The following is a 19,617-nucleotide window of genomic DNA, read 5'->3' on the forward strand; positions in this document are numbered from 1 at the left end:
TGTCTGGACATTCTAGAAACACTGTATTTTTTTACAGTAGCAAAGGAGCCAATGGAACAATGTAAAACAATCAACATGTTCTTTTATTGATGGAATAAGTACAAAAACATTTATTACAAATACTGTACAATGTAGAAACATTTTAAGTGCACAGCAATTCAAAACATCAACAGGTGTATGGTTTGCTGCTACAGTTGTGAAAACATTTATGTATAGAAAGTAAAAACATTTACAGTCAGTCAGTATGGTTTACAGTCACATGTTATAAAAAAAAAATCTTTATTCATAAAATATACAAAACCCAACATCTCCTTTATTAAAGAACGGCAAGGCAAAACATATACATTGGGATGGTGTGCAAAACAGTCTGCACCAGTACAGTCCTCGAGGGCAGCAAACAGGTCCGGTTTTCAGGGTAACCTTTGAAAACCGTGCCTGTTGGCGGCCCTCGGGGGCTGGAATTGTGCATGACCTGTGTGTGTGTACAGCAAGTTAAAACAGTAAGTTAAATACAGAACAGCAGGTCAAAACATGTACAGAACGTACAGCAGCATGGTCTTACCTGTGATTAAAAAAAATCTTTATTCATAAAATACAGTTTACAAAACGCAACATCTCCTTTATTAAAAAAACATATACAGTACAGTGGGATGGTGTGCAAAACAGTCAGTCAGGCTTGCACCAATACAGACCTTGAGGGCAGCAAACAGGCCCGGTTTTCAGGACAACCTCCGGGACTGGAATTGTGCACTGGAGGTGTGTGTGTACAGCAAGTTAAAACATTTCTGTATAAATACAAGTTAGAACACACAACAACATCTCCTTTATTTAAGTACAGCAGGTCAAAACATGTACAGCACAGTTCAGCACAACAGTATGGTCTTACAGTTCCCGTGATTAAACCAGAAAGTCCACCACATTGTCCGTCCATAGCCGATTCCTTGCATGGCGCAAAACGCCATTAATGCAGTCTCGAACGCCTTTCATTACAGGATCTGTAATTGGATAAAAGCGCCGCATTTCCTCCAGAATGGTCTTTCTTAAATTGTCAGGAAGCGCCTTTTTACGCGATTTCCTTCGTAGTTCACTCTGAAGGCCCAGTCACAGTACAACGAGTAGGGCACATGGTGCTTAAAAAGTAACAAGGCATACTTGTGGGGTGCACCAGCACTCATCACCCTATACTTCTCCCTGAGCGCCAGTGGCAGATCGCACAGGATGATGTTGGGCACCGATCCATGCGAGCGAATGTAGGTCTTCTGGGAGCGGGTTTGCTTGAGGCGACGGGCGATGGTAGGTTGTCTGGGAGGAAGCTTTCCTCCGGTCTTGGTCACCATGTTGTCTCCTGGCGTGGTCTTGACGGGGTTGTCATGTCCTCCTCAACGGCATACATTTACACTACATCTTCTGGTGGAGGGGGTGCGCTTGGTGATGGAAGGGGGTCGAAGGTCCCATTCATCACATCCATGTCACCCTCCTGCTCCGGTGTCGGGGAAACAGGGGCATTAACACCGACCATAGATTACATGGACAATTAATGATGTATATGACATATATTGTCAAACAATTAATAAAATTTCCTATGACGTAGATTTTACCAGTGTTAGCATTACATACTGTACAGTTTTATCCTTCTTTTAATTTTTAATTTTCTTAATATCATCCTTTTTTAAGGCACTTGGAGCCAGGCGGTTCTTAATATTCTTTGCCTTCTTAAATGCTAATTTAGGATTAAGGGTTAAAATTTCTTGCAAAATGGGGTCCATCTTGAGGATACCCCAATGTTTTTAAGGATTCTTCTTATTTCCTTTTCTTGTTAACAGAACCCTGTCACAAATATGGGTGTATCATTAAATACTCTTATGATGAACTTTTTCTTTTTTAGGGATTAATATTTGTTCTCTAGAATGTTCCATGCTTTTCTTAATAGACTTATTGACACGCTGTTCATCATATCCCTTGTCAGTGAATCTTTTAGCCAGGTTCCTTGTTTGTGTATCAAAATCAGTCATCTGTGAACAGTTCCTGTGGACACGTACAGTAACATTTGGCCGTGAGGAATATTATCCAGCCATAAACTAGAATGATTGCTGTTACTGTCCAAATAGGAATTTACATAGACTGTTTTGAAAAACGTTTTTGTGATGATTCTATTATCAACAATCATCATTTCAAGGTCCAAGAAATGTATTTCTTTATTACTGTTCTCGCCACTAAAAGTAAGATTCCTATTGTTGATATTTAAATATCTAATGAAATGACCCAACTCATCAGGGGTCCCTGTCCAAATTATCATAATATCATTGATATACCGCCGGTAATATCTAAGATTATTTTTGAAATAATTTTTATTTTAGATAAAGTCAAGTTCCCACTTCCCCAAGAAAATACCCGCACAGTTAGGAGCAAAACAGGTCCCCATGGCCAACCCAGTGGTCTGGGGATAATAGTGCCCTTCAAACATAAAATAATTGTGATGAAGAATAAAATGAACACTATCTACAATCAATTGTTGTTGAGTGATTGATAGTGTATCTACAAGTAAAAAATTAGTGATAGACCTTGTGTGTGATGTATGCAAGTGAACAGTAAAAAAGAAGGACGTGCTGCCGTGAGAGGGTGCAAGAAAATAATCTACATATTGTGATAAATTAGCAGTACCAATTTGGTATTGAGAATTTTCACATTTAATTATTAATTTGGTATTTAAGATGTTTGTATATATATATATATCATATATTTATTTTGTGATGCTAGTATACATTAATTTCCTAATTTAGCATAGCTTTGATTCATTTGGAGTAGTAGTCTATTTGTATTATATGGTGATAATGAGCTTAGTGAGAAGTTATGGCTGTCATTTTAAGGACAAGAAATACTCTTTTAAATAGGTACAGATTTATGTGTGTTTATATACAGCAGGGTCCCGCTTGTCGGCGCTTCGCTTCTCGGCGATCCGCTCATACGGCGGCACCGAGAAGGGGGCCGCCATCTTGATTTCTAACTCGCGCATGCGCAGAACGGGCGGGTGCACCTGGTGCGGCTGCGCAGACCGCAGGTTGCGCGAGCATACCATAGGTTGCGCGCGCATACCATAGGTTGCACATGCGCAGAACGGCAAAAATGACGGTTTACGCATGCGCTGAAGTGAAAGTATACGGCGGGCCTCTGGAACGGAACCCACCGTATACCAGGGACCCTGCTGTATTTGCTTTTATTTAAATAGTATGGAAATATTTCTTAATCAGTCATTTAATCATGTTTTAATAGTATAGACAGTATATAAACTAAAAAATTGATGATCTTTTATGATGTTTAGATTAAATGTTATTAAATAATTATGTCATTATTATTCATGAATCACTATTATTTTTATATTATATAGTTACATATAATGTGGTTACGAATGTTTTTATATTGGTTGTTTTTGTCCAGGTCCTGTAATGTACTGTTCCTACAATTTATCAGTACCCTGACGCACTTTGTTATTGTACCATGTCTGTATGATAGAATGTATGAGTGGGCAAGGTTTGCTCTGAGACTATTTCAGAATATTATGTGCTTCCTAAGGAGATTAAAACGTAACTTTGGTAAAAACAAATATATGGGAGGGAGGTATTTTATGCTAACCAAGCTCAAATAAAGCATATGTAGAGTTTTTAGATTGTAATGGGACAGTGCCGCCTTATCTTCTGTATCCAAGGCTATAAATACTGGGGTTGGTATTACCCTCCCAGATCACGCTGAAGCCGCTTGCTTATGTGTCATCTCCTTGTGCACTCGCAATAAAGATTACTTGATTCTCACCGAACCCGTCTGCAGTTCTTTGTGCCCCTGGGGTACCCCTGAGAAGGCAGCGGTCACAGCAGTAAAGAGGACTGGGCTTTATAAGGCAGAACTTGGAAGAATAGTGATACAGAGCACAGACTCAGAGACTCAAGATGAAAGCAGCTGTTATCTTTCTCATGCTGGGTGCATTCCTCATACATGGTGTGTATAGCTGCTTTGTATAATAGGAATGCAATTATTTGAAGTAATATTTTACAATTATTACTGTAGAGCTTCCATAAGAATGATAACCAATGTGAATTAATTTTTTTATTAGTGACTGATAAATAATTAAGATATTTGATGTATGTTAGGGGAGTATAGAGGTTGTTGGGGGCACAGGTGGTGGGTGTGCTGTATATTGCAAAGTTTATTGGGGACAATTGTTATTTTTTTATTAGTGACTGATAAGTTAACTTTGATCACTGCAATTTTAGAATAGTGAAACCATCCTCATATGACCATTATTGTTTCCATATTCCTTATTTAATTTGAATCATTACATTACTGTAAATTGTAGTATTAGAAGATTTGATTAAGAGAGATTGATTTGCACAAAATGTATATTACCATATCAATTTAGACAAGCTATGACACTATAAGGGTGTAATCCCATGTAGCTGGCCTAAAACAAAGCAGTAAATACTACATAATAAGAACTTGCAGTACTTTTTCTTAGAGTACTATAAGAAGAACTCAGAGGAAGTTGCAGTGTCTTATTATAAGGGATTCTTAAGAAAGCAAAATATTTAACATAGTGGCAAAATGACCATATTTTGTTTAAAAATGAAATAAAAATTGGGCTTCATTGCAATTGAATCCTAAACCCTCCTAAATCAATTTTGAAGTTCAGTCTCTTGTTTTTGAAACTTGACGTTTGCCAAGTATATTTTGCTTCATTGTGCCATATCTTGTTTATATAAATTCTGACCTAGCATTCTGTAAGAAAAAGTATTGTTGAAATCACTGAAACTACTGTATGTTTTATTAATAAAGTATCTCAGATTAGTTTTTTTTTTTTAGAGAAGCAGCCTCCAATATCTCCAGTTTATTGCTGACTTTCAGAAATATGTCTTTGTTACAATTTCAGTACATTTGATTGCTTTACACGAGCAAACTATATAAATAGCTGGAGAGACTGTGGGGGCTATGCACTAAGCAGTGAGATTTTGCGCTTGCGTGGTAACATTTTTCACGTCCGCTAAAAAGTGAAGCCGGGTGCGTGATTCACTAAGGAGTTCAGCACTTTCGGGATCGGCCATGCTCTAAATCTGCCCGATCGTGCGTTCTTCCCCCCCCCCCCCGCTATCACGCTTAAAGTTCAAGTGCGATAGCTGAATGAAAAAAAACCCTCCTGTAACACAAACCCCTCCCTCTCCGGAGTTGAACCGCATTATTTTCAGGTCTAGGGACCCACCTACTTCATGAGATACAGGTCCCGTTATAGGGTGTCGGTATCCCCTGTACTTTTAAAGCTTCTGAGTCACGCGACTGGGGTATTTAAATTCTGCAGGGGATACCGTCCCCCCATAACGAGGCCTGAAGTCTCCTGAAGTAGGGGGTCCCCGAGGCTGATTCCAATGCTGTTCAGCTCAGGACACCCCCTGCACATCTACACTACTTTCAAAACACACACAACAATAAACAATAATTCATTACCGTAGCGGATAGCCGCTATGGTAATAAATCTGCATTAATGTCATTTTTATTAATAGTGTGTGGGAGCAGGGGGTCCCCTTAGCTGAACCGCATTTATTTCTGCTTCCCGAGCTAAAGTCCCAGGTATGGGGAATCTGATGCCAGTTTTGCCGCCATTTGAATACCGTCCAAGACGCGACATGGTCACTATAAAGATGGCGGCGACACTGGCACCGATGCCCCATACCGGGGCCTGTAATTCGGGAAGCAGGGTGTCCCTGAGGCAGAAATCAAAGCGGTTCAGCTCAGGAGACCACCTGCTCCCGCACACTATTACAAAAAATACATTAGAGCATCTTCATTAACTTAGCGGATCGCCGCTAAGGTAATGAAGGGGTTAAGGCAAAATAGCATGTTTATTGGGGACAATTGCCCCCAATAAACATTGCAATACACAACACACACACCCTGTACCCCCAACAGCCCCTATACCCCCAAACATACATACATAGCTTAATGTTGGGGGGGTGCATAGGAATGATACTATAGGCTGGCGGTGGCCCTCGGGTGGTCTTTCTGTGCCACCCAAAAATAATTTAAAAATACCTCTTTACTTTTAAACAAATACACCCCCCCACCCCACAAATAATGGAGTAAATGTTGTTATCTCGATACATTTCCCCTTTGGGCTTTCAGTCAATACTGTGTTCTATCAGGATTTAAGTGCTGTTTTATTTGCAGCGGATGCATTGCAGTGTCGTACAAGCAATTGCTATGGAGACAACCCGTGCATGTACAGTGCTGAAACTTGCGATTCAGGTGTCGATAATTGCTTTTTTATGAGGAAGGATTACCCCATCTGTAAGTTACTTGAAATAACAAGTGATCCTAAAATAGTGTCATTGTTTATCAACAACCAATCCATAAGTGTCGAAGAACCTTTAAATGATATATTACAAGCAGAAAGAAAGAGGCAGAGGTAACACTTTACAAAGCATTAAGGAAATCTCACCTGCTGGGCCCAGTTCTGGAAGCCTCATCTCCAAAATACTGAATTCAGATGTACCAAATAAACGTATCAGATATGGTGCAGGATTTACTTTTAAACCGCAATCCACCCATAAGTGCAACGTTAGTTTTTACCTGTAGCTGAATGGAACTATAGGGATCTCTCGGTAAATGTATTGCTCCAGATTTATTCAAGGAAAAGCTCCCATAGTTTTTGGGGGATTCCTTTTGTTTAATGAAAATAATGATAATAAAACAGAAAGGCTGTGTTTTTTTGCACTAGTTTTTCCCGACCTTTGGCAGCCGGGACACTTTAGTAAATAGACAACTACGTAACTTCCAGCGCTGGAAGGAACCTCACGGCATAACACAGTTTAGTATATATGTGATTTTTTTTAAATATGAGAACCCCCAAATTAAATGACTCCCATCTCAGTTATAATGTTAATTTGTTATACTATACCTGTCAGTAAATGACATCTTTTTATTCTAGTTAAGGTGCAACAGGGATGCATTACTGAATCAGCTTGCTTGGAAATGAAGGGCTTGGAACCCGCAACTCGATGCTGCAATTGTGATTACTGTAACTGAGCCAGTAACAGTAACAATACCTGCTGAAGACATTCTTATAATAACATCCGCCTGACAAAAAGTGAAAGTGCCAACTGCTACAGTATATAATTTCCAATCCAGAGAGGAAAATGGGCAGACAATGTTGGCCAAGTGATTCCTATCTGCTGTCACATTTTGAAAACTAAATTTCATTGCTTTAAAAAGAAAATCAATAAATATAAATTACTGAAATATTTAATTTTTTCTGTATTTGTCTTTATTCTTTTTCTCTTGCCATTAATAATATAAATGTAATAAGTATTGCTATTAGCATAAGTAATATTTCTAAAAATAGTATAAATTATTATTTTTTTGCTAAACTCATACTGTTACAAATTGCATTGTATATTTGATAAACATGGGAATAATATTTCCCTACAAGAATAAGTGTTAGATACATAAAAATACACATTTAATGGAAAAAAATTATTGAAACCCAGCAAACACGTTATATACTGTATATATAAAAAAATAAAAAATACAGTTCAGTTGAGGACACTTCCAAAGCCTCTTCATTCATATCAGGGAATGTCTATTCACAAATCATTATCAGTTTGTGAATGAGTTTATTCACTAAATGATGCATTTACATGCTATTCAGTAAAATATGTGTGACATGTTTACTAACCAGGTACAGTAACATTTGTCAAACATTAAAATGCAATGTTATGGTCAGATAATCCTAAATTTAGGTACAAAAAATGCTGCAATTGTTATAAAATTCTGGAAAAAAGTCACATAATTCTGTTAAAACTGGCATAATTCTTGCAAAAAAAATTCTAACTTTTAGATTTTTCAGGGTATTATTATTCTAAGATAACAACAATATACTAGCTGCCATTTTAGTTCATATGTTAAAAGTAGGGTAGAAATTTGTCCATCTACTGTAGGAATGAAAATTAATTTCCTTGTTTGGGGATGCACTTAACATCCTGTTAATCATAGCAGTGACGTCTGCACATAAGGGAATCCTTGAAGGTATTAATATTCATCAAGACAGTAGAATATATACAAACTACATTATACCGGAATGGTTACCATTCTATAGCAGAGAATTATACAGGAGATACCTACTGTATTATCTGTATCGTCAGCATTTTATGTGACTGATTCATTTGGGCTATATGTTAATAACTGTACATTAGGTGTAGTTACACCATAGACCCAATTACTATTATCTTATCTGTGGGTTTTGAATATGCATCAGTCATACTGATATATAAAGTGCCACATTATTTACACTAAGCACTTACAGGAGTTCTCTGGTCTAGAATATTTTTTAAATAGCAATTTACATCAATATTTGAGTTAATAAAATTTGGCTTTTAAACTGTTTGTCTGCAGCTGTGTGAGGACCATTTCAGAATTTATTATATTATAAATATTCTGGTTTGTAGTGCGCCAACTTAAAGGTACTCTCTGTGTGTATTGTGCCTCTTCGACACAATACATCCACCTCCTATCAGTTAAGGGATAAAAAGATCTCTTTGGTAACTGCAGCTGTGGCTTGTTTTACTTTCTTGGAGTCACTGAAAACAATGGGGCTTTCCTGCAGCTTGGGATGCTTCCCCCGGGCCAACCCTGTATAGAGAGCGTCCTATGAGGAGAAATTGAGAAACAGACACCCATTCGCTGCATCTGCACATGAGTTGACTAAGGCCTGGGACATAGTAGGTTGATCAGCGCTGGGCAGCGCTGACGCTCATGCTCACCTGCTCACTCAGGAGATTTTTCTTGTCCCTGCATGAGCGTCAGTGAGCGCGCTTGTGTGCAGGGTTGGAGCCGGGCGGGAGGTGGGCATGGAGGCGGGCCGGGAGGCCGGGCTAGGGCGCAACGTCACGGCGCCGACGTCACGGACTGCCAATGGCTTCTGGCAGTCACGTGACCGGCCCTGCGCTTGCATGAGCGGCAAATTTCAAACTTGCCTGTCTCCTGCATTTCCACACGCCTCCGCATGCCTGCGGAAGTGCCCTCTAAAGCCGCGCTGATAGGGATAATGTTTCCCTTCAGCGCGGCTCAGCGCGGTTTAGCGCTACTCACGCTACTATGTCCCAGGCCTAAGTCCAGCCAGGAGTCTCCTTAGGATCAAGCTAGGCGGGGCAGTATAAGCGAACAGAGAAAAGCATACAGCCAGCGCTACAAACTCAACAGCGACCTATTCATTGAACTGTGATAGTAATGATATTGAAAGATAGCTATAGTGACCGTGGTGTCTCAAGGTGGAAACAGGTGGTTGCAGCATAAAAAACAAGGGTTTCTCTAAAACCCAAAAGTGTCATTGTATGTTGATGGTTCTCTTGGTCGTCACGGGTCAGTCCAGGGAATATGTGGAAACAAAAAAAGGGAGAACACAAATAGTGTAATATGTTGTATTGTATTGTATTGTATGTCTTTATTTATATAGCGCCATTAGTGTACATAGCGCTTCACAGTAGTAATACATGTGGTAATCAAATAAATAACAGATAATATAAATAACAGATCATGGGAATAAGCGCTTTAGACATAAAAGTAACATTTCGGAAGAGGAGTCCCTGCCCCGAGGAGCTTACAGTCTAATTGGTAGGTAGGTAGAACGTACAGAGACAGTAGGAGGGAGTTCTGGTAAGTGCGTCTGCAGGTTCAAATAATTGGAACTTTACTTGTAGTTCTATAGAGTTCAAACTCACACTTTTCTTCTCTTGAGTTTCATGCTCGTCTCATTGATCTTGTATAATATCTTCTGTCAATCAGGGAAATCCTTTTCTTCCCTAATCCCAAAGCTACTGGAAAGGAGAAAAATGAGAACTCATCCCGCTGTCTGCCTGTTCCCCAGCATACTAATATAATCAGTACGGATATATACATTATATATTATACTTATACTATATTTAGCATGTCTTTTATAAAAGCGTCTGTGAAATGATGAATGTCCCTCTGGATGCAATGTTCCTCAGGTTGAAGCACGATGCAGCACCGAAAAGAATTGGCTGAACATTTATGGAAATAAAATACTGTACATATTACCTGCTCTGCTCCCTTTGTGAAATATGCAGCTGGTAAAAGGCTTAGCCTTATAGTTATGGAAACAAAGAACAATTCCTGCGCGCCTCCTAATTGAGCTAAAATATACTAGTGATTTTTTTACATTTAAAAACTAAGTCTGTGTAACAAAGGAGTCGTTTGTTTGGATCCTTTGATCAAACATGATTCAAGCCGCCAACCGCGTCAAGGTAACCTCCGATTAGCAGGAACCTACAGGGCACTTTCACATACTTCACAAAGTTTAGTCCATAGGACAATAATAAATGACTTATATTCAGTGTAGGTAGCTGCTAAACGGAGTCTACCATAACGAGGTTGGCAGGTTTGAGTCATGTTTGATCAAAAGATGCAACCAAATGACTCCTTTGTCACACAGACTTAGGTTTTGAATGTATGTTAGTGTGTGAGATTTAGGGGCCTATGCACTAAGGGTTCATGAAAAAAATCCCCGGCCCATTTAAATCGCCGTCTTTGTGAGCACTGCTATCAGGGTATTCAGAAAGCGTTGATTACCTGTGATAGGAAAATTCACAAAACGGGCGAGTAGCCAGCGGTGTGATGATCGTCTCTCTCATAAGTAGGAAATGGCTCATTAAGGGCGTTTTGTTTATCAAGTGGTTTTGATCATTTTTGGTCTATTCGGCGAGATTCTCACGAGACAGGCAATTTCCAAGGGGCCTATTTAAATGGTCTATTTTGTTCACGGCAACAAATACACTGGCGACACACTTTATTTGAGCTCGGCTAGTCCCGCGAATTCGGGTATACTCGGGTGTATTGAGGTTTGTGACTGTTTTCTGCCCGAGTGCATTGCGTTATTTTCCAGGCAGGGATTGAAGCATTTTATTCCCGCTGGCTGCAATACTGCACAGTATATATATATATATACTGCATTACAATTCATGAATTTATGCCATCTGGTGGACACGCGAAGCATTGCAGCCTATTAAATCCTAATCATTATCATTTAACAGATCAGCCGCCCGTCAGCCAGGCATGAACCCAGGCTGGGAAGGCAAACGCAACGGGGCTTGTCAGAGGTGAGGAGCGGCGCATTCCAGGTATCTGCCAGGTACATACTGGGTATTTGCTCGAATAAAGTGTATCGCAGCAGTATGACTCCAGCACTCCTTACTTATTTACATGTAAATCATATAGGGTGAACGGTGCAATAGGGGCAAGCAAGCAATAGCAAAGGTGAAGAGATGTGTCCGTGCCACAGCAGACAGTGAAATTTGACTCCAACTCCGGTAATGGTACAATAAGGCTTTATTAAGAAAAAAAACCACATTAAAACAGCAGGCTACAACACAGCCTCCTCCTCTACGCGTTTCACGCTGTGGTAGCTCTTTGTCTGGGAGAGGGATTTCACTGTCTGCTGTGGCACCGGACACTTCTCTTCACTTTCGAATGCTTCTTCTGCAAGATGCACGCTGCGGAAACATCAATCAAGAAGAAGCAAGACCCAGGACGGAAGAGCTGACAGGGGTAAGCTTGCTGCCCCTGAGCCCCAAATACATGGTGGTCCCTCTCCACTCTCCGTTTTGCTGTTCCCTAGACAATCACTCGCACCATCTGGTGTTTTATTTACCTAGCGTCACGCCTGAGCGCATGACAGTGTAGATCTTCTGGGCAAGCAAATAATAGACAATATAGTCAGATACTGGTATAAAAACAATTTTAATCATAATATAAGTTAAAATATAGGGTGTTAAAAGAGACTCCAGGGTGCAAAAAATAGAGCTACAAAAATGGAAGCTCAAGCACAGTATTATCGTAACTGTCCCTTCAGATAGGGTAGTAACCAGGCTGGACAGCCTCACAAAAATAGGCGGTTGAGCCTAGTAAGAGGAAGGGAGCTCCAAGGCAAACTCCCCCCTCCCACGACCACTCTACAATTGGTACTATATTAAAGGATATCCATGCTCATAATAAGTATGCTAAACATGGAGTATCCATAGATAGATAGCAGGTAGGGAACTGGAAATAGCAGATTATTAGGTAGTAATACTGTTGCGGCAGCTTTTATTCTAACAAATCACCGGTTTTTGCCTGGCTTGTTCCTGGAATGCGACGCTGTTCACCCGGAGCATGCCGCGTTCATCTTGCTTTCCCAGCCACGGGTTATGCCCGGCTGACGCGCGGTTGATGGGTTTATTGATAATGGTTCAGGATTTAGTAGGCTGCAATGCTTCACGTGTCTGCCAGATGGTAGAAATTCATGAATTGTAATGCGCCGAATCAGTAATGTGTCGGCTTGCAGGTGTTTCGTTTAAAAAAGATACTGTACCACAGTGTGCCATTGTAACTTGGCCTTGGCCTTGAGACTGAAGGAAGAGGTTTGCAAAAATGTATCAATTTAGGCTTTTCATATTAAAGAAAGACAAAGACCAGTTTCAGTTACAGTATTCTCCAGAGACCCGCCCGCCATGAGTGTTCAAGGGCAGCCCGCTTTCCAAAAACCCACAGAAGCTACGCTTATTTAATATGGGCCGCGATTAATGCAACAGATGATAAGATGGCAACAGTTGCTCAAATTTATCAGTATTTTATCGAAAACTATGACTTTTACAAATTTTCGCCAGCTCCTCATACGTGGAAGCGTGCAGTAAGGAAAAGGTTATGTAGCGATCCCTGTTTTCATCGTATTGAGCCACAATTTGTTGGAAGGTATTGATGTGTATCACCGGATTTTTCCGGTATCTATGATCATGAGGGCGGCAAAAGGCGAAGGGTCGTGTTAAAACCAACAAAGAAACGACAGTCGCAATGCACCAGCACCGGCTTCCAATAACGGTCCCGCCATCAGTGACAACCCTGAGCCAGAGCCTGAGGCTGAGCTGGATTTCGCGTGCAGTTTTGATGAAGCTTGCATGTACCTAAGCGATTTCCAGCCTCACCAGCTGACTACAGGTGGACTAGTCCCGCTGCAAACTATCGATGTGGATGATGAAGAAAGCTGGAATGGCAGTGGACCGGCGCCGGCTGAATGGGAAATTCAATGGTGAATACTGTATTGTTGCCGTATTATTTTCTGTGTTTTTTTTTATTTTGACAATACTCTATAAATATCGGTGCGATTCAAAAGTCAAGCGATTCTCCTGTAAGAAATATCATTGGCTGAGCGGCTTCTACAGTATGCGTGTATGAACAGGAGATAATTATTGGTGGGACTGGCTGGGAACTTCTTTAGGGGGCTGACCATTACTGTACATTAAAACTTTTCTTTTTGTTTTTCCTCAGAAAATGGCTAATGGGAGGATTTCGATGGATAATATTGTACTGTATGCTGATGTTTTCCAGCCGTACAGTATACTGTGTAATAAACCCGAAAAAATAAAACTATGCATTTATTCTACATGTACTGTACAGTATCATTTACATTATGTGTCTTCTACAGTATACAGTGCCTAACATCTATGGGCAAAAATAATTTTATTTCTAGGTGCCGTAGAACAGAAGTTCCCACGCCAATTGGCTGAGAACTTGACCGAGGCCCTCCCTAGTTCCCACGCCAATTGCGCGAATATAATTTAAAATAATCCGTTCTGTGGGTCTGAGCGGGTTGTAATTCGCCTGGTCCTCATGCGGAAGGACCCTTGCCATTGTGGCAAAATATCAGCCTTCCACGACCCCCGGAACCAGAGATACCAAAATACAGTTTAAAAGCACATTACCAAAGTGGCTTTTTTTCTGCCATGCAAGTCAATGGCAGAAACCTAAACTTTACCATTACCCTGACTCCGTTCAGTTGCCACGAGAGGGTCGCAATTTGCCATGCAATCCTGCCGCAACTAGGAGTACATGGTGACCGAATCTGAGTCCTCTAGGTTGAACAGAACCGGAGTTGTGGGTTCCAGGTTTGTGCTCATTCTGACTTAGCCGGTTCATAGCTTTCTCCACCATTACACTCAATGATAGGACCCTCCTCGCTGGCGTGACCCTTTCCCGACACCATTACTGGTCGGACCCTGTTGGGGTGAAGTGTGGGGGTTCCTAACATCTAGGGGCAAAATGAATTTTATTTCTAGGTGCCCTAGAACAGAAGTTCCCACGCCAATTGCCCTAGATCCAATGCCAATTGCCCTAGTTCCCACGCCAATTGCGCGATCATTGCTCTTTTTTTACAATGTTGCCGAGCTTGCGGCTTTGCGTTCAGGCAGTTAAAAAACAGTGCAGTAAGCCTCGACATTCTAGAAACACTGTATTTTGTTATACAGTACTATCAAAGGAGCAAATGGAAACAATGCACAGTACAGTGAGAGAAATGAACATGTTCTTTTATTGGTGGAGTCAGTTCAAAAACATTTATTTACAAATACAATGTTGAAGCATTTTAAGTAACATCTCCTTTATTAAAGAAACACAGTACTGTATACAGTACAATACAGTGGGATGGTGCGCAACACTGTCAGTCAGACCTGCACCAGTTCAGTCCTAGAGGGCAGCAAACAGGGCAGGTTTTCAGGGCAACCTTGAAAACCGTGCCTGTTTTCGGACCCCAGGGACACAACAACATCTCCTTTTTTAAGTACAGCAGGTACTGTAGGGCAAAACATGTACAGTACAATACAGTTCAGCACAGTAGTATGGTCTCACAGAAACTCCTCCGCATTGTCCATCCATGGCCGATACCTTGCATGGCGCAAAACACCATTAATGCAGTCTCGAACGCCTTTCATTACAGGATCTGTAACTGGATAAAAGCGCCGCATTTCTTCCACAATGTTTTTCCTTAAATTGGCAGGAAGCGCCTTTTTTACGCGATTCCAATCGTAGTTCAATTTGAAGGCCCACTTGCAGTACAACGCGTAGGGAACATGGTGCTTAAATATGAACAAGGCATACTTGTGGGGTACACCAGCACTCTTCACCCTATACTTCTCCCTGATCTTCGGTGGCAGAGCGCACAGGGTGATGTCGGGCACCGTATCCATGCGAGCGGGTGTAGGTCTTTTGGGAGCGGGTGTGCTTGAGGCGATAGGTTGTCTGGGAGAAAGCTTTCCTCCGGTCGTGTTCGCCGTGTTGTCTCCTGGCGTGGTCTTGACGAGGTTGTCATGTCCTCCTCAACGGCATACATGTACACTACATCTTCTGGTGGAGGGGGTGCGCTTGGTGATGGAAGGGGGTCGAAGATCCCATTCATCACATCCATGTCACCCCCCTGCTCCGGCGTCTTCTCCATCCGTCGATCCATCCGTTGCTCCATTTGTAGCATCCGTTGCTCCACATTTAGCATGGTCTCCAGAAGCAGATCTATCTTTGCCAGCACAATAGAATTCCCGGGGAGATCCACACTTATCCCATTCAGTATCCGGTCTAACGAGCTGCTTCTTGTGCATGGCATTTGGACATCTGGGGGGATGGGTGCAACGGAGGATGAGATGGGGTTTCCATGGACAGAAGCGGCATCGAGGGAGAGTGGAGGAGGTGACCTGTGGATACCCGGTAGAGGAGAAGCGGCAGCGTCGTCAAAGAGGGTTGGAGAAAGTGACCTTTGGATTTCCAGGCGAGAAGCAGAGTCGTCCAAGAGCAAAGGAGACAGTGACCCGTGGATTTCACAGGCGGCAGCGTCGTCAGATGGAACCGGAGAAGATGGGGGTGGAGAAGGCGGGATTAAGATTTCCGGGACAGCTACAGCAGAGTCGTCGAAGCATATATGAGTAAGTGGTCTGCGGGTTCTATGGGTTGGCTCCCATTCGTTTTGTGTCGAGAGTACATCACCGTATATCTTCTTCACATAATGAGGCTAACGTCTAAGAAAACCCTTAACCTTTGGGGTCAGCAGAAGGTTTTCTTTATTGGCCTTAGCCTGTCGCTTTGCCCTTGGCGTGGAAACGGAAACCGCCTTTCGCTTTTTCAGCTTGACAGGCACGGCAGATGCGAGAGGGTTCCTGCGTCCATAGAAACGGGGCTGCTCCATGGAAGCAGGAGGCACAATGCAGTATCTGGACAAGGGCAAGTTCAGATAAAGATCATGGAGTGGTGGGCTATGCAAAGTGTGTAACCTTTTATGCATGGCGACCAGGTACAGGTGTTGAAAGTGGGCGTACTCTAATGTGAGTCATGACCGTATAAATACACCATCCATTTTGTGTATTGACTGCACATAGAATACACATCGACTAAACATCGAATACATTCTTGTGTTTGTATTTCTTTCTACTCGCAGCAATGCCTGTTAAAAAGATTTCAAAGGATCTCAGCATGCGAATTAAGGAGATGTACACGGGCGGACACCGAATTGCTGCTATCCAGCGCTGGTTAACTGCTTCTGACCTCGTTGTGCCAGCAACCACCGTGTGCTATCATGCATATGGAAAAAACAGAGACCGCAAAAGGGCACCACGGGTTACTAACGCGTAAGTATATTTATAAAACTTAACAACAAAAAAAATATAGAAAACTGTACGTACAGTACTGTACTGTTCATACAGTACAGTACAACTACAGTACAGTTCTGTATCTACTGTTATACTGTTGTTATTTCTGTTGATTTATATCACAACATAGTTTGTCTATTTACATTTATAGTACAGCAGTATACATTTTTTGTATATTTCTATTTATCTGACAACGGTATATATAGGATGTATATTTATATTTATATTACAACAGTATATATATTTTGTCTATTTATATTTATAGTACCACAGTATATATATTTTGTCTATTTATATTTACAGAACAACAGTATACATTTTTTGTATCTTTCTATTTATCTTACAACGGTATATATAGGATGAATATTTATATTTATATTACAACACTATATATATTTTGTCTATTTATATTTATAGTACAACAGTATATATATTTTGTCTATTTATATTTATCTTACAACGGTATATATAGGATGTATATTTATATTTATATTTCAACAGTATATATATTTTGTCTATTTATATTTATAGTACAACAGTATATATATTTTGTCTATTTATATTTACAGTACAAAAGTATACAATTTTTTATATTTCTATTTACTGTATATTACAACATTATATTTATATACATTTTATATTGCTGCATATTGATAAAACAATATCTTTTCTTTACATTGTAGGGAGACAACTCTTCCGGTGGACAAAATAAGTGAGGAGAATGATGAGAGGAGTGCATTCAGGGTTAAAAACACTCTGCAGGAAAAGCACAATCTGACTGTATCCGAGAGCAGCATAAAGAAGATGAGACGCAGCATTGGATGGAAATATGGACGTGTGAGGTTAGTACTGGACAGTACAGGAGGTAAAAGTGTTGTTTAGCAAACTGTACTGTACTGTGCCGCTAAATTTTTTTATTCCTTGTCATTACAGAGCGTACCCCATGATACGGGACGCAAACAAAATCAAAAGAGTGCTCCAGGCCCAGGCATGGATCGACAGTGGGGAGACTTTCCAGGATTGCATCTTCACTGATGAGTCTACTGTGTCGCTGGAGAGATTTGCAAGCTTTGCATTCCACAAAAAAGGCCGCATATCTTTGAAGCCGCGGCCAAAACACCCTGTGAAGCTGCATGTGTGGGGTGCCATCTCTAGGCGTGGACCGGGTTGCATTGCCATCTTTGAAGGTAAAATTTATCAAATATAATGTCGCCTAATGCACTGTACTTTACTAGTGTTGCCTTACTGTATGCACAGTACTGTACTATTGTGCAGTTTTTTGAGCACTTTTCTTTTCTTGCTATAGGAATCATGAATAAAGCTTTCTTCCAAGACAACATTGTGCCTGAGATAGTGCAATACATCACACGCGAGTTCCCCAATGGTCGCCGCTTCTACCAGGACAACGATCCGAAGCACACCGCGTCAACAGCGCATATCCTTTAGCGCGGCATCAACTGGGTGAAGATGTCAGCGGAGTAAGTGCAATAGACCGTGTCCCATTTTTGTTCCCCACTGTTTTAGCTCTTAAACCAATTGTCCTTTTTTTCCAATGACAGATCGCCAGACTTCAATCCGATCGAAATGGTGTGGCATCAGCTGAAGGACCATATCCGGAAAGTGGCGAAACCCTCCAAAAAGGACGAGTTGTTGAAAGGCATAATGAGTTTTTGAAACGATGTACTCACCATGGAACGCTGCAATAAATATATAGACCATATTGCCACTGTGTTGCCCATTGTCATTGCGCATAATGGGCAAGCATCAGGAAAGTAGTGCTGTGCTGTAGTATTGTAAATACAGTATGATACAGGTAAGTATGGCACAGATTTTTTCTTTCCAAATAGTAAGAATATACCGTAGTTAGTTTTTTCTTTACAGGGAGAGCAGCCCCAGCCATCCGGTTACAGTACATAGAATTTAACAGTAGTCAGAGTATACAGTACTGCACCGACACACTTTATTCGAGCAAATACCCAGTATGTACCTGGCAGATACCTGGAATGCGCCGCTCCTCACCTCTGACAAGCCCCGTTGCGTTTGCCTTCCCAGCCTGGGTTCATGCCTGGCTGATGGGCGGCTGATCTGTTAAATGATAATGATTAGGATTTAATAGGCTGCAATGCTTCGCGTGTCTACCAGATGGCATAAATTCATGACTTGTAATGCAGTATATATATATAAACTGTGCAGTATTGCAGCCAGCGGTAATAAAATGCTTCAATCCTTGCTGGAAAATAACCCAATGCACTCGGGCAGAAAACAGTCACAAACCTCAATACACCCGGGTATACCCGAATTCGTGGGACTAGCCGAGCTCGAATAAAGTGTGTCGCCAGTGTAGTTCCAGTATACAGTAGACTAGTTTGACAGTACTACAGTAACTGCCTACTAACTGCTCAATTTTTTTCTTTCCAGAGAAAGCAGCACCAGCCATCTACAGTAGTTCTACACATCACACAATGCCATAATACAGTACAGTACGCACATACAGTATAGTAACTGCACTAATTTTTTGTTTTTTTGTCGTTTCAGAGAAAAGGGTGGCCTAGGGGGAGGTGGGGGTGTTGTGTCCAGTCCAATCTGCTTGTACAGTCAAATGTACAGTATATAAACAGCAGTAATGATGTACACAAAACCTCTCCTCTTTCAATGAACTACTGTACTGCAGACAGAATGAGGAAAAGATAAAGACGGAAAAAAATATTATACAGTATACAGTATAGTATATATATTATACAATACATTACAGTACTGTATATATTATTAAATAATATTCTTATAAATGTGCATTATTCATGTTTCCCCATGTTTTCCAAATGTTTTCCAAATGGTTATCCAATTTCAAGCTGCCAAAAGAACTTAATAAAGACTGCATAATGTATTATTCCTGATGATTTTTATATTTGTATTTTTTGGTTCCTGATAAAATAAAATAAATATTTATTCACTTTCCCGTGAATCATAATAATTGACAATCACCCCTACAGTGCACCAATGAATAAGAATGTTTTGTAAATGTTTCTCCGATTTCAATCTGCCAGAAGAATTTAATAAAGGCTGCAGTATGTATGATTCATGATTAATTTTATCTTTGTATTTTTTTTCCCCTGATGAAATATCA

The 19,617-nt window shown here is 40.8% G+C and overlaps 1 long non-coding RNA gene across 1 annotated transcript; it reads left to right on the forward strand.

Annotated features, from left to right (window-relative positions):
- Positions 1–3,754: 3,754 nt before the first annotated feature.
- Positions 3,755–7,285, forward strand: LOC142468460 (uncharacterized). Its single transcript, XR_012788662.1, has 3 exons — positions 3,755–3,990; positions 6,208–6,327; positions 6,968–7,285. It is a non-coding gene; the product is annotated as an uncharacterized LOC142468460 (long non-coding RNA).
- The last annotated feature ends 12,332 nt before the right edge of the window (positions 7,286–19,617 follow it).

The sequence above is a fragment of the Ascaphus truei genome, chromosome 17 (genome assembly GCF_040206685.1).
Source record: "Ascaphus truei isolate aAscTru1 chromosome 17, aAscTru1.hap1, whole genome shotgun sequence".
NCBI lineage: Eukaryota > Metazoa > Chordata > Amphibia > Anura > Ascaphidae > Ascaphus > Ascaphus truei.